Below are 13,408 nucleotides of genomic sequence, written 5' to 3' on the forward strand. Positions count from 1 at the left end.
GTTCCGGAGCGACACGAACGCTCCATGATTCTCGATTATCTCGACACAGGTAAGAGACAGAGGAGAACAAGTGTATGGTTTTAGAGAGCCACGAGCACCAGGAATAAGGATCTACCGTTGTCATTTCGTTCCGTCGACATTCGGTTCCGGAGCGACACGAACGGGGACTTAGAATTTTTTCGCTCGGGCTCCGGAGCGACACGAACGGGGACTTAGAATTTTTTCGCTCGGGCTCCGGAGCGACACGATCGCTCCGTTATTCTACGTTCTCTCGGTCCACGGGCATCAGAGAGCAAAACAGCCTAATAGTTTTAGAGTGCCTCAACGATCAGGAATATGGATCTAACGTTCTCGTTTCGAACCGACGACTTTCGGTTCCGGAGCGACACGAACGCTCCATGATTCTCGATTATCTCGACACAGGTAAGAGACAGAGGAGAACAAGTGTATGGTTTTAGAGAGCCACGAGCACCAGGAATAAGGATCTACCGTTGTCATTTCGTTCCGTCGACATTCGGTTCCGGAGCGACACGAACGGGGACTTAGAATTTTTTCGCTCGGGCTCCGGAGCGACACGAACGGGGACTTAGAATTTTTTCGCTCGGGCTCCGGAGCGACACGATCGCTCCGTTATTCTACGTTCTCTCGGTCCACGGGCATCAGAGAGCAAAACAGCCTAATAGTTTTAGAGTGCCTCAACGATCAGGAATATGGATCTAACGTTCTCGTTTCGAACCGACGACTTTCGGTTCCGGAGCGACACGAACGCTCCATGATTCTCGATTATCTCGACACAGGTAAGAGACAGAGGAGAACAAGTGTATGGTTTTAGAGAGCCACGAGCACCAGGAATAAGGATCTACCGTTGTCATTTCGTTCCGTCGACATTCGGTTCCGGAGCGACACGAACGGGGACTTAGAATTTTTTCGCTCGGGCTCCGGAGCGACACGAACGGGGACTTAGAATTTTTTCGCTCGGGCTCCGGAGCGACACGATCGCTCCGTTATTCTACGTTCTCTCGGTCCACGGGCATCAGAGAGCAAAACAGCCTAATAGTTTTAGAGTGCCTCAACGATCAGGAATATGGATCTAACGTTCTCGTTTCGAACCGACGACTTTCGGTTCCGGAGCGACACGAACGCTCCATGATTCTCGATTATCTCGACACAGGTAAGAGACAGAGGAGAACAAGTGTATGGTTTTAGAGAGCCACGAGCACCAGGAATAAGGATCTACCGTTGTCATTTCGTTCCGTCGACATTCGGTTCCGGAGCGACACGAACGGGGACTTAGAATTTTTTCGCTCGGGCTCCGGAGCGACACGAACGGGGACTTAGAATTTTTTCGCTCGGGCTCCGGAGCGACACGATCGCTCCGTTATTCTACGTTCTCTCGGTCCACGGGCATCAGAGAGCAAAACAGCCTAATAGTTTTAGAGTGCCTCAACGATCAGGAATATGGATCTAACGTTCTCGTTTCGAACCGACGACTTTCGGTTCCGGAGCGACACGAACGCTCCATGATTCTCGATTATCTCGACACAGGTAAGAGACAGAGGAGAACAAGTGTATGGTTTTAGAGAGCCACGAGCACCAGGAATAAGGATCTACCGTTGTCATTTCGTTCCGTCGACATTCGGTTCCGGAGCGACACGAACGGGGACTTAGAATTTTTTCGCTCGGGCTCCGGAGCGACACGAACGGGGACTTAGAATTTTTTCGCTCGGGCTCCGGAGCGACACGATCGCTCCGTTATTCTACGTTCTCTCGGTCCACGGGCATCAGAGAGCAAAACAGCCTAATAGTTTTAGAGTGCCTCAACGATCAGGAATATGGATCTAACGTTCTCGTTTCGAACCGACGACTTTCGGTTCCGGAGCGACACGAACGCTCCATGATTCTCGATTATCTCGACACAGGTAAGAGACAGAGGAGAACAAGTGTATGGTTTTAGAGAGCCACGAGCACCAGGAATAAGGATCTACCGTTGTCATTTCGTTCCGTCGACATTCGGTTCCGGAGCGACACGAACGGGGACTTAGAATTTTTTCGCTCGGGCTCCGGAGCGACACGAACGGGGACTTAGAATTTTTTCGCTCGGGCTCCGGAGCGACACGATCGCTCCGTTATTCTACGTTCTCTCGGTCCACGGGCATCAGAGAGCAAAACAGCCTAATAGTTTTAGAGTGCCTCAACGATCAGGAATATGGATCTAACGTTCTCGTTTCGAACCGACGACTTTCGGTTCCGGAGCGACACGAACGCTCCATGATTCTCGATTATCTCGACACAGGTAAGAGACAGAGGAGAACAAGTGTATGGTTTTAGAGAGCCACGAGCACCAGGAATAAGGATCTACCGTTGTCATTTCGTTCCGTCGACATTCGGTTCCGGAGCGACACGAACGGGGACTTAGAATTTTTTCGCTCGGGCTCCGGAGCGACACGAACGGGGACTTAGAATTTTTTCGCTCGGGCTCCGGAGCGACACGATCGCTCCGTTATTCTACGTTCTCTCGGTCCACGGGCATCAGAGAGCAAAACAGCCTAATAGTTTTAGAGTGCCTCAACGATCAGGAATATGGATCTAACGTTCTCGTTTCGAACCGACGACTTTCGGTTCCGGAGCGACACGAACGCTCCATGATTCTCGATTATCTCGACACAGGTAAGAGACAGAGGAGAACAAGTGTATGGTTTTAGAGAGCCACGAGCACCAGGAATAAGGATCTACCGTTGTCATTTCGTTCCGTCGACATTCGGTTCCGGAGCGACACGAACGGGGACTTAGAATTTTTTCGCTCGGGCTCCGGAGCGACACGAACGGGGACTTAGAATTTTTTCGCTCGGGCTCCGGAGCGACACGATCGCTCCGTTATTCTACGTTCTCTCGGTCCACGGGCATCAGAGAGCAAAACAGCCTAATAGTTTTAGAGTGCCTCAACGATCAGGAATATGGATCTAACGTTCTCGTTTCGAACCGACGACTTTCGGTTCCGGAGCGACACGAACGCTCCATGATTCTCGATTATCTCGACACAGGTAAGAGACAGAGGAGAACAAGTGTATGGTTTTAGAGAGCCACGAGCACCAGGAATAAGGATCTACCGTTGTCATTTCGTTCCGTCGACATTCGGTTCCGGAGCGACACGAACGGGGACTTAGAATTTTTTCGCTCGGGCTCCGGAGCGACACGAACGGGGACTTAGAATTTTTTCGCTCGGGCTCCGGAGCGACACGATCGCTCCGTTATTCTACGTTCTCTCGGTCCACGGGCATCAGAGAGCAAAACAGCCTAATAGTTTTAGAGTGCCTCAACGATCAGGAATATGGATCTAACGTTCTCGTTTCGAACCGACGACTTTCGGTTCCGGAGCGACACGAACGCTCCATGATTCTCGATTATCTCGACACAGGTAAGAGACAGAGGAGAACAAGTGTATGGTTTTAGAGAGCCACGAGCACCAGGAATAAGGATCTACCGTTGTCATTTCGTTCCGTCGACATTCGGTTCCGGAGCGACACGAACGGGGACTTAGAATTTTTTCGCTCGGGCTCCGGAGCGACACGAACGGGGACTTAGAATTTTTTCGCTCGGGCTCCGGAGCGACACGATCGCTCCGTTATTCTACGTTCTCTCGGTCCACGGGCATCAGAGAGCAAAACAGCCTAATAGTTTTAGAGTGCCTCAACGATCAGGAATATGGATCTAACGTTCTCGTTTCGAACCGACGACTTTCGGTTCCGGAGCGACACGAACGCTCCATGATTCTCGATTATCTCGACACAGGTAAGAGACAGAGGAGAACAAGTGTATGGTTTTAGAGAGCCACGAGCACCAGGAATAAGGATCTACCGTTGTCATTTCGTTCCGTCGACATTCGGTTCCGGAGCGACACGAACGGGGACTTAGAATTTTTTCGCTCGGGCTCCGGAGCGACACGAACGGGGACTTAGAATTTTTTCGCTCGGGCTCCGGAGCGACACGATCGCTCCGTTATTCTACGTTCTCTCGGTCCACGGGCATCAGAGAGCAAAACAGCCTAATAGTTTTAGAGTGCCTCAACGATCAGGAATATGGATCTAACGTTCTCGTTTCGAACCGACGACTTTCGGTTCCGGAGCGACACGAACGCTCCATGATTCTCGATTATCTCGACACAGGTAAGAGACAGAGGAGAACAAGTGTATGGTTTTAGAGAGCCACGAGCACCAGGAATAAGGATCTACCGTTGTCATTTCGTTCCGTCGACATTCGGTTCCGGAGCGACACGAACGGGGACTTAGAATTTTTTCGCTCGGGCTCCGGAGCGACACGAACGGGGACTTAGAATTTTTTCGCTCGGGCTCCGGAGCGACACGATCGCTCCGTTATTCTACGTTCTCTCGGTCCACGGGCATCAGAGAGCAAAACAGCCTAATAGTTTTAGAGTGCCTCAACGATCAGGAATATGGATCTAACGTTCTCGTTTCGAACCGACGACTTTCGGTTCCGGAGCGACACGAACGCTCCATGATTCTCGATTATCTCGACACAGGTAAGAGACAGAGGAGAACAAGTGTATGGTTTTAGAGAGCCACGAGCACCAGGAATAAGGATCTACCGTTGTCATTTCGTTCCGTCGACATTCGGTTCCGGAGCGACACGAACGGGGACTTAGAATTTTTTCGCTCGGGCTCCGGAGCGACACGAACGGGGACTTAGAATTTTTTCGCTCGGGCTCCGGAGCGACACGATCGCTCCGTTATTCTACGTTCTCTCGGTCCACGGGCATCAGAGAGCAAAACAGCCTAATAGTTTTAGAGTGCCTCAACGATCAGGAATATGGATCTAACGTTCTCGTTTCGAACCGACGACTTTCGGTTCCGGAGCGACACGAACGCTCCATGATTCTCGATTATCTCGACACAGGTAAGAGACAGAGGAGAACAAGTGTATGGTTTTAGAGAGCCACGAGCACCAGGAATAAGGATCTACCGTTGTCATTTCGTTCCGTCGACATTCGGTTCCGGAGCGACACGAACGGGGACTTAGAATTTTTTCGCTCGGGCTCCGGAGCGACACGAACGGGGACTTAGAATTTTTTCGCTCGGGCTCCGGAGCGACACGATCGCTCCGTTATTCTACGTTCTCTCGGTCCACGGGCATCAGAGAGCAAAACAGCCTAATAGTTTTAGAGTGCCTCAACGATCAGGAATATGGATCTAACGTTCTCGTTTCGAACCGACGACTTTCGGTTCCGGAGCGACACGAACGCTCCATGATTCTCGATTATCTCGACACAGGTAAGAGACAGAGGAGAACAAGTGTATGGTTTTAGAGAGCCACGAGCACCAGGAATAAGGATCTACCGTTGTCATTTCGTTCCGTCGACATTCGGTTCCGGAGCGACACGAACGGGGACTTAGAATTTTTTCGCTCGGGCTCCGGAGCGACACGAACGGGGACTTAGAATTTTTTCGCTCGGGCTCCGGAGCGACACGATCGCTCCGTTATTCTACGTTCTCTCGGTCCACGGGCATCAGAGAGCAAAACAGCCTAATAGTTTTAGAGTGCCTCAACGATCAGGAATATGGATCTAACGTTCTCGTTTCGAACCGACGACTTTCGGTTCCGGAGCGACACGAACGCTCCATGATTCTCGATTATCTCGACACAGGTAAGAGACAGAGGAGAACAAGTGTATGGTTTTAGAGAGCCACGAGCACCAGGAATAAGGATCTACCGTTGTCATTTCGTTCCGTCGACATTCGGTTCCGGAGCGACACGAACGGGGACTTAGAATTTTTTCGCTCGGGCTCCGGAGCGACACGAACGGGGACTTAGAATTTTTTCGCTCGGGCTCCGGAGCGACACGATCGCTCCGTTATTCTACGTTCTCTCGGTCCACGGGCATCAGAGAGCAAAACAGCCTAATAGTTTTAGAGTGCCTCAACGATCAGGAATATGGATCTAACGTTCTCGTTTCGAACCGACGACTTTCGGTTCCGGAGCGACACGAACGCTCCATGATTCTCGATTATCTCGACACAGGTAAGAGACAGAGGAGAACAAGTGTATGGTTTTAGAGAGCCACGAGCACCAGGAATAAGGATCTACCGTTGTCATTTCGTTCCGTCGACATTCGGTTCCGGAGCGACACGAACGGGGACTTAGAATTTTTTCGCTCGGGCTCCGGAGCGACACGAACGGGGACTTAGAATTTTTTCGCTCGGGCTCCGGAGCGACACGATCGCTCCGTTATTCTACGTTCTCTCGGTCCACGGGCATCAGAGAGCAAAACAGCCTAATAGTTTTAGAGTGCCTCAACGATCAGGAATATGGATCTAACGTTCTCGTTTCGAACCGACGACTTTCGGTTCCGGAGCGACACGAACGCTCCATGATTCTCGATTATCTCGACACAGGTAAGAGACAGAGGAGAACAAGTGTATGGTTTTAGAGAGCCACGAGCACCAGGAATAAGGATCTACCGTTGTCATTTCGTTCCGTCGACATTCGGTTCCGGAGCGACACGAACGGGGACTTAGAATTTTTTCGCTCGGGCTCCGGAGCGACACGAACGGGGACTTAGAATTTTTTCGCTCGGGCTCCGGAGCGACACGATCGCTCCGTTATTCTACGTTCTCTCGGTCCACGGGCATCAGAGAGCAAAACAGCCTAATAGTTTTAGAGTGCCTCAACGATCAGGAATATGGATCTAACGTTCTCGTTTCGAACCGACGACTTTCGGTTCCGGAGCGACACGAACGCTCCATGATTCTCGATTATCTCGACACAGGTAAGAGACAGAGGAGAACAAGTGTATGGTTTTAGAGAGCCACGAGCACCAGGAATAAGGATCTACCGTTGTCATTTCGTTCCGTCGACATTCGGTTCCGGAGCGACACGAACGGGGACTTAGAATTTTTTCGCTCGGGCTCCGGAGCGACACGAACGGGGACTTAGAATTTTTTCGCTCGGGCTCCGGAGCGACACGATCGCTCCGTTATTCTACGTTCTCTCGGTCCACGGGCATCAGAGAGCAAAACAGCCTAATAGTTTTAGAGTGCCTCAACGATCAGGAATATGGATCTAACGTTCTCGTTTCGAACCGACGACTTTCGGTTCCGGAGCGACACGAACGCTCCATGATTCTCGATTATCTCGACACAGGTAAGAGACAGAGGAGAACAAGTGTATGGTTTTAGAGAGCCACGAGCACCAGGAATAAGGATCTACCGTTGTCATTTCGTTCCGTCGACATTCGGTTCCGGAGCGACACGAACGGGGACTTAGAATTTTTTCGCTCGGGCTCCGGAGCGACACGAACGGGGACTTAGAATTTTTTCGCTCGGGCTCCGGAGCGACACGATCGCTCCGTTATTCTACGTTCTCTCGGTCCACGGGCATCAGAGAGCAAAACAGCCTAATAGTTTTAGAGTGCCTCAACGATCAGGAATATGGATCTAACGTTCTCGTTTCGAACCGACGACTTTCGGTTCCGGAGCGACACGAACGCTCCATGATTCTCGATTATCTCGACACAGGTAAGAGACAGAGGAGAACAAGTGTATGGTTTTAGAGAGCCACGAGCACCAGGAATAAGGATCTACCGTTGTCATTTCGTTCCGTCGACATTCGGTTCCGGAGCGACACGAACGGGGACTTAGAATTTTTTCGCTCGGGCTCCGGAGCGACACGAACGGGGACTTAGAATTTTTTCGCTCGGGCTCCGGAGCGACACGATCGCTCCGTTATTCTACGTTCTCTCGGTCCACGGGCATCAGAGAGCAAAACAGCCTAATAGTTTTAGAGTGCCTCAACGATCAGGAATATGGATCTAACGTTCTCGTTTCGAACCGACGACTTTCGGTTCCGGAGCGACACGAACGCTCCATGATTCTCGATTATCTCGACACAGGTAAGAGACAGAGGAGAACAAGTGTATGGTTTTAGAGAGCCACGAGCACCAGGAATAAGGATCTACCGTTGTCATTTCGTTCCGTCGACATTCGGTTCCGGAGCGACACGAACGGGGACTTAGAATTTTTTCGCTCGGGCTCCGGAGCGACACGAACGGGGACTTAGAATTTTTTCGCTCGGGCTCCGGAGCGACACGATCGCTCCGTTATTCTACGTTCTCTCGGTCCACGGGCATCAGAGAGCAAAACAGCCTAATAGTTTTAGAGTGCCTCAACGATCAGGAATATGGATCTAACGTTCTCGTTTCGAACCGACGACTTTCGGTTCCGGAGCGACACGAACGCTCCATGATTCTCGATTATCTCGACACAGGTAAGAGACAGAGGAGAACAAGTGTATGGTTTTAGAGAGCCACGAGCACCAGGAATAAGGATCTACCGTTGTCATTTCGTTCCGTCGACATTCGGTTCCGGAGCGACACGAACGGGGACTTAGAATTTTTTCGCTCGGGCTCCGGAGCGACACGAACGGGGACTTAGAATTTTTTCGCTCGGGCTCCGGAGCGACACGATCGCTCCGTTATTCTACGTTCTCTCGGTCCACGGGCATCAGAGAGCAAAACAGCCTAATAGTTTTAGAGTGCCTCAACGATCAGGAATATGGATCTAACGTTCTCGTTTCGAACCGACGACTTTCGGTTCCGGAGCGACACGAACGCTCCATGATTCTCGATTATCTCGACACAGGTAAGAGACAGAGGAGAACAAGTGTATGGTTTTAGAGAGCCACGAGCACCAGGAATAAGGATCTACCGTTGTCATTTCGTTCCGTCGACATTCGGTTCCGGAGCGACACGAACGGGGACTTAGAATTTTTTCGCTCGGGCTCCGGAGCGACACGAACGGGGACTTAGAATTTTTTCGCTCGGGCTCCGGAGCGACACGATCGCTCCGTTATTCTACGTTCTCTCGGTCCACGGGCATCAGAGAGCAAAACAGCCTAATAGTTTTAGAGTGCCTCAACGATCAGGAATATGGATCTAACGTTCTCGTTTCGAACCGACGACTTTCGGTTCCGGAGCGACACGAACGCTCCATGATTCTCGATTATCTCGACACAGGTAAGAGACAGAGGAGAACAAGTGTATGGTTTTAGAGAGCCACGAGCACCAGGAATAAGGATCTACCGTTGTCATTTCGTTCCGTCGACATTCGGTTCCGGAGCGACACGAACGGGGACTTAGAATTTTTTCGCTCGGGCTCCGGAGCGACACGAACGGGGACTTAGAATTTTTTCGCTCGGGCTCCGGAGCGACACGATCGCTCCGTTATTCTACGTTCTCTCGGTCCACGGGCATCAGAGAGCAAAACAGCCTAATAGTTTTAGAGTGCCTCAACGATCAGGAATATGGATCTAACGTTCTCGTTTCGAACCGACGACTTTCGGTTCCGGAGCGACACGAACGCTCCATGATTCTCGATTATCTCGACACAGGTAAGAGACAGAGGAGAACAAGTGTATGGTTTTAGAGAGCCACGAGCACCAGGAATAAGGATCTACCGTTGTCATTTCGTTCCGTCGACATTCGGTTCCGGAGCGACACGAACGGGGACTTAGAATTTTTTCGCTCGGGCTCCGGAGCGACACGAACGGGGACTTAGAATTTTTTCGCTCGGGCTCCGGAGCGACACGATCGCTCCGTTATTCTACGTTCTCTCGGTCCACGGGCATCAGAGAGCAAAACAGCCTAATAGTTTTAGAGTGCCTCAACGATCAGGAATATGGATCTAACGTTCTCGTTTCGAACCGACGACTTTCGGTTCCGGAGCGACACGAACGCTCCATGATTCTCGATTATCTCGACACAGGTAAGAGACAGAGGAGAACAAGTGTATGGTTTTAGAGAGCCACGAGCACCAGGAATAAGGATCTACCGTTGTCATTTCGTTCCGTCGACATTCGGTTCCGGAGCGACACGAACGGGGACTTAGAATTTTTTCGCTCGGGCTCCGGAGCGACACGAACGGGGACTTAGAATTTTTTCGCTCGGGCTCCGGAGCGACACGATCGCTCCGTTATTCTACGTTCTCTCGGTCCACGGGCATCAGAGAGCAAAACAGCCTAATAGTTTTAGAGTGCCTCAACGATCAGGAATATGGATCTAACGTTCTCGTTTCGAACCGACGACTTTCGGTTCCGGAGCGACACGAACGCTCCATGATTCTCGATTATCTCGACACAGGTAAGAGACAGAGGAGAACAAGTGTATGGTTTTAGAGAGCCACGAGCACCAGGAATAAGGATCTACCGTTGTCATTTCGTTCCGTCGACATTCGGTTCCGGAGCGACACGAACGGGGACTTAGAATTTTTTCGCTCGGGCTCCGGAGCGACACGAACGGGGACTTAGAATTTTTTCGCTCGGGCTCCGGAGCGACACGATCGCTCCGTTATTCTACGTTCTCTCGGTCCACGGGCATCAGAGAGCAAAACAGCCTAATAGTTTTAGAGTGCCTCAACGATCAGGAATATGGATCTAACGTTCTCGTTTCGAACCGACGACTTTCGGTTCCGGAGCGACACGAACGCTCCATGATTCTCGATTATCTCGACACAGGTAAGAGACAGAGGAGAACAAGTGTATGGTTTTAGAGAGCCACGAGCACCAGGAATAAGGATCTACCGTTGTCATTTCGTTCCGTCGACATTCGGTTCCGGAGCGACACGAACGGGGACTTAGAATTTTTTCGCTCGGGCTCCGGAGCGACACGAACGGGGACTTAGAATTTTTTCGCTCGGGCTCCGGAGCGACACGATCGCTCCGTTATTCTACGTTCTCTCGGTCCACGGGCATCAGAGAGCAAAACAGCCTAATAGTTTTAGAGTGCCTCAACGATCAGGAATATGGATCTAACGTTCTCGTTTCGAACCGACGACTTTCGGTTCCGGAGCGACACGAACGCTCCATGATTCTCGATTATCTCGACACAGGTAAGAGACAGAGGAGAACAAGTGTATGGTTTTAGAGAGCCACGAGCACCAGGAATAAGGATCTACCGTTGTCATTTCGTTCCGTCGACATTCGGTTCCGGAGCGACACGAACGGGGACTTAGAATTTTTTCGCTCGGGCTCCGGAGCGACACGAACGGGGACTTAGAATTTTTTCGCTCGGGCTCCGGAGCGACACGATCGCTCCGTTATTCTACGTTCTCTCGGTCCACGGGCATCAGAGAGCAAAACAGCCTAATAGTTTTAGAGTGCCTCAACGATCAGGAATATGGATCTAACGTTCTCGTTTCGAACCGACGACTTTCGGTTCCGGAGCGACACGAACGCTCCATGATTCTCGATTATCTCGACACAGGTAAGAGACAGAGGAGAACAAGTGTATGGTTTTAGAGAGCCACGAGCACCAGGAATAAGGATCTACCGTTGTCATTTCGTTCCGTCGACATTCGGTTCCGGAGCGACACGAACGGGGACTTAGAATTTTTTCGCTCGGGCTCCGGAGCGACACGAACGGGGACTTAGAATTTTTTCGCTCGGGCTCCGGAGCGACACGATCGCTCCGTTATTCTACGTTCTCTCGGTCCACGGGCATCAGAGAGCAAAACAGCCTAATAGTTTTAGAGTGCCTCAACGATCAGGAATATGGATCTAACGTTCTCGTTTCGAACCGACGACTTTCGGTTCCGGAGCGACACGAACGCTCCATGATTCTCGATTATCTCGACACAGGTAAGAGACAGAGGAGAACAAGTGTATGGTTTTAGAGAGCCACGAGCACCAGGAATAAGGATCTACCGTTGTCATTTCGTTCCGTCGACATTCGGTTCCGGAGCGACACGAACGGGGACTTAGAATTTTTTCGCTCGGGCTCCGGAGCGACACGAACGGGGACTTAGAATTTTTTCGCTCGGGCTCCGGAGCGACACGATCGCTCCGTTATTCTACGTTCTCTCGGTCCACGGGCATCAGAGAGCAAAACAGCCTAATAGTTTTAGAGTGCCTCAACGATCAGGAATATGGATCTAACGTTCTCGTTTCGAACCGACGACTTTCGGTTCCGGAGCGACACGAACGCTCCATGATTCTCGATTATCTCGACACAGGTAAGAGACAGAGGAGAACAAGTGTATGGTTTTAGAGAGCCACGAGCACCAGGAATAAGGATCTACCGTTGTCATTTCGTTCCGTCGACATTCGGTTCCGGAGCGACACGAACGGGGACTTAGAATATTTTCAATATTGCTATATCTGTATGTATATAGTCTTAAAATATGTGGTTGAAACATGTTGAAAGTTTGTGATTATAGCAGTATAATGTCCGCAGTTTAGTATTAAGTTACTTTTATACGACCTCGTACGTGTACGTGTTCATCTGCCGAGTCTAAGTGGCAGCGTACCGGCCGGGAGTGCTGCACGCGCGGCGAGTTCCCACCGTAAGGCCGCGCGGCTACGGTCGGCCGTCGCCGGCCTCTCGGCCGGCCACTCGGTATCTATAAGAGAAGCGTCGGTCCGGGCGTGCCGGTCGAGGCATCGCTGGGCGCGTGGCTATTCTACGATCTCGGTCGAGAAGCAGTCCACCGCTCCTCGGGATCTTGTATCTCGAGTGTCTTCGAACGGTTTACGTTCCGGATCTTTCTCTACACAGCATGACCACGGGTCGGTGTCTAAGACCGAATGGCCCTTATGTGGTAATCGTCCTTTGGACGTTGGTGACTTGTATGCACTAGCGTGTATACTCGTACTTACTGAGCATCAACTCTTTGTCCGAGCGAATGAGTTTATTTAAACTGAACGAAACGTTCCGTCTTTAAGGCGGGCGCCGGGCTTACGTGAGAATGGAAAGCCTAAATATCAAGAGGTGTCAGATTTTCGATATGTGCAGCGCGCACATTCCGCGCCAGCTCGCTATGCCCAGCACGACGCTTAACGCGCTATCTCGATATGTTTCGGCATGCCACTATTACGCGCTTCTGTCGACTTTGCCCAGCGTGCTTGATACGCGCTTCGTCGTCAGTGACCAGCGTGAGTGGTTTACGTGCCTGTACGATGGATGCTTAGCGCGAGCGTATACCGCTCCGTAGAGTTTTCTGCGGAGGTCCGGTGTACGTGCTTACCGATGGATGACCTACGGCGTGTGTGATTCGTGCTTGTCGAGGTCCGACACCAATGTTGGAATTGTCAAATAAATGAACGAACCGAGACTCCTTGTCGAAGTTACAATCTTTACGTGACACGCAAAAGCAAAGATTTAATACTGTGGATCACATGAGTTTGCTGTTCGTGTCACGAGTTTCTGAACATGTGTTGTGGGATATTTGTGCACACGAAAAATTGTGGATCTATCTGAATTGTGTTGAGGTGTGCAATCCCAATTGATTGAAAGTAAAAGATGAGAAAGGAGTAGTGACGTGCGAGCAAGATATCACTGTGATGCTTGGCTCTGGAAATTGTGTGAAAGGGCGGCTCGATCCGAGAGAGAGGAAGTTCACAGGAA

Source organism: Calliopsis andreniformis, unplaced genomic scaffold (genome assembly GCF_051401765.1).
Source record: "Calliopsis andreniformis isolate RMS-2024a unplaced genomic scaffold, iyCalAndr_principal scaffold0400, whole genome shotgun sequence".
Taxonomy (NCBI): Eukaryota; Metazoa; Arthropoda; class Insecta; order Hymenoptera; family Andrenidae; genus Calliopsis; species Calliopsis andreniformis.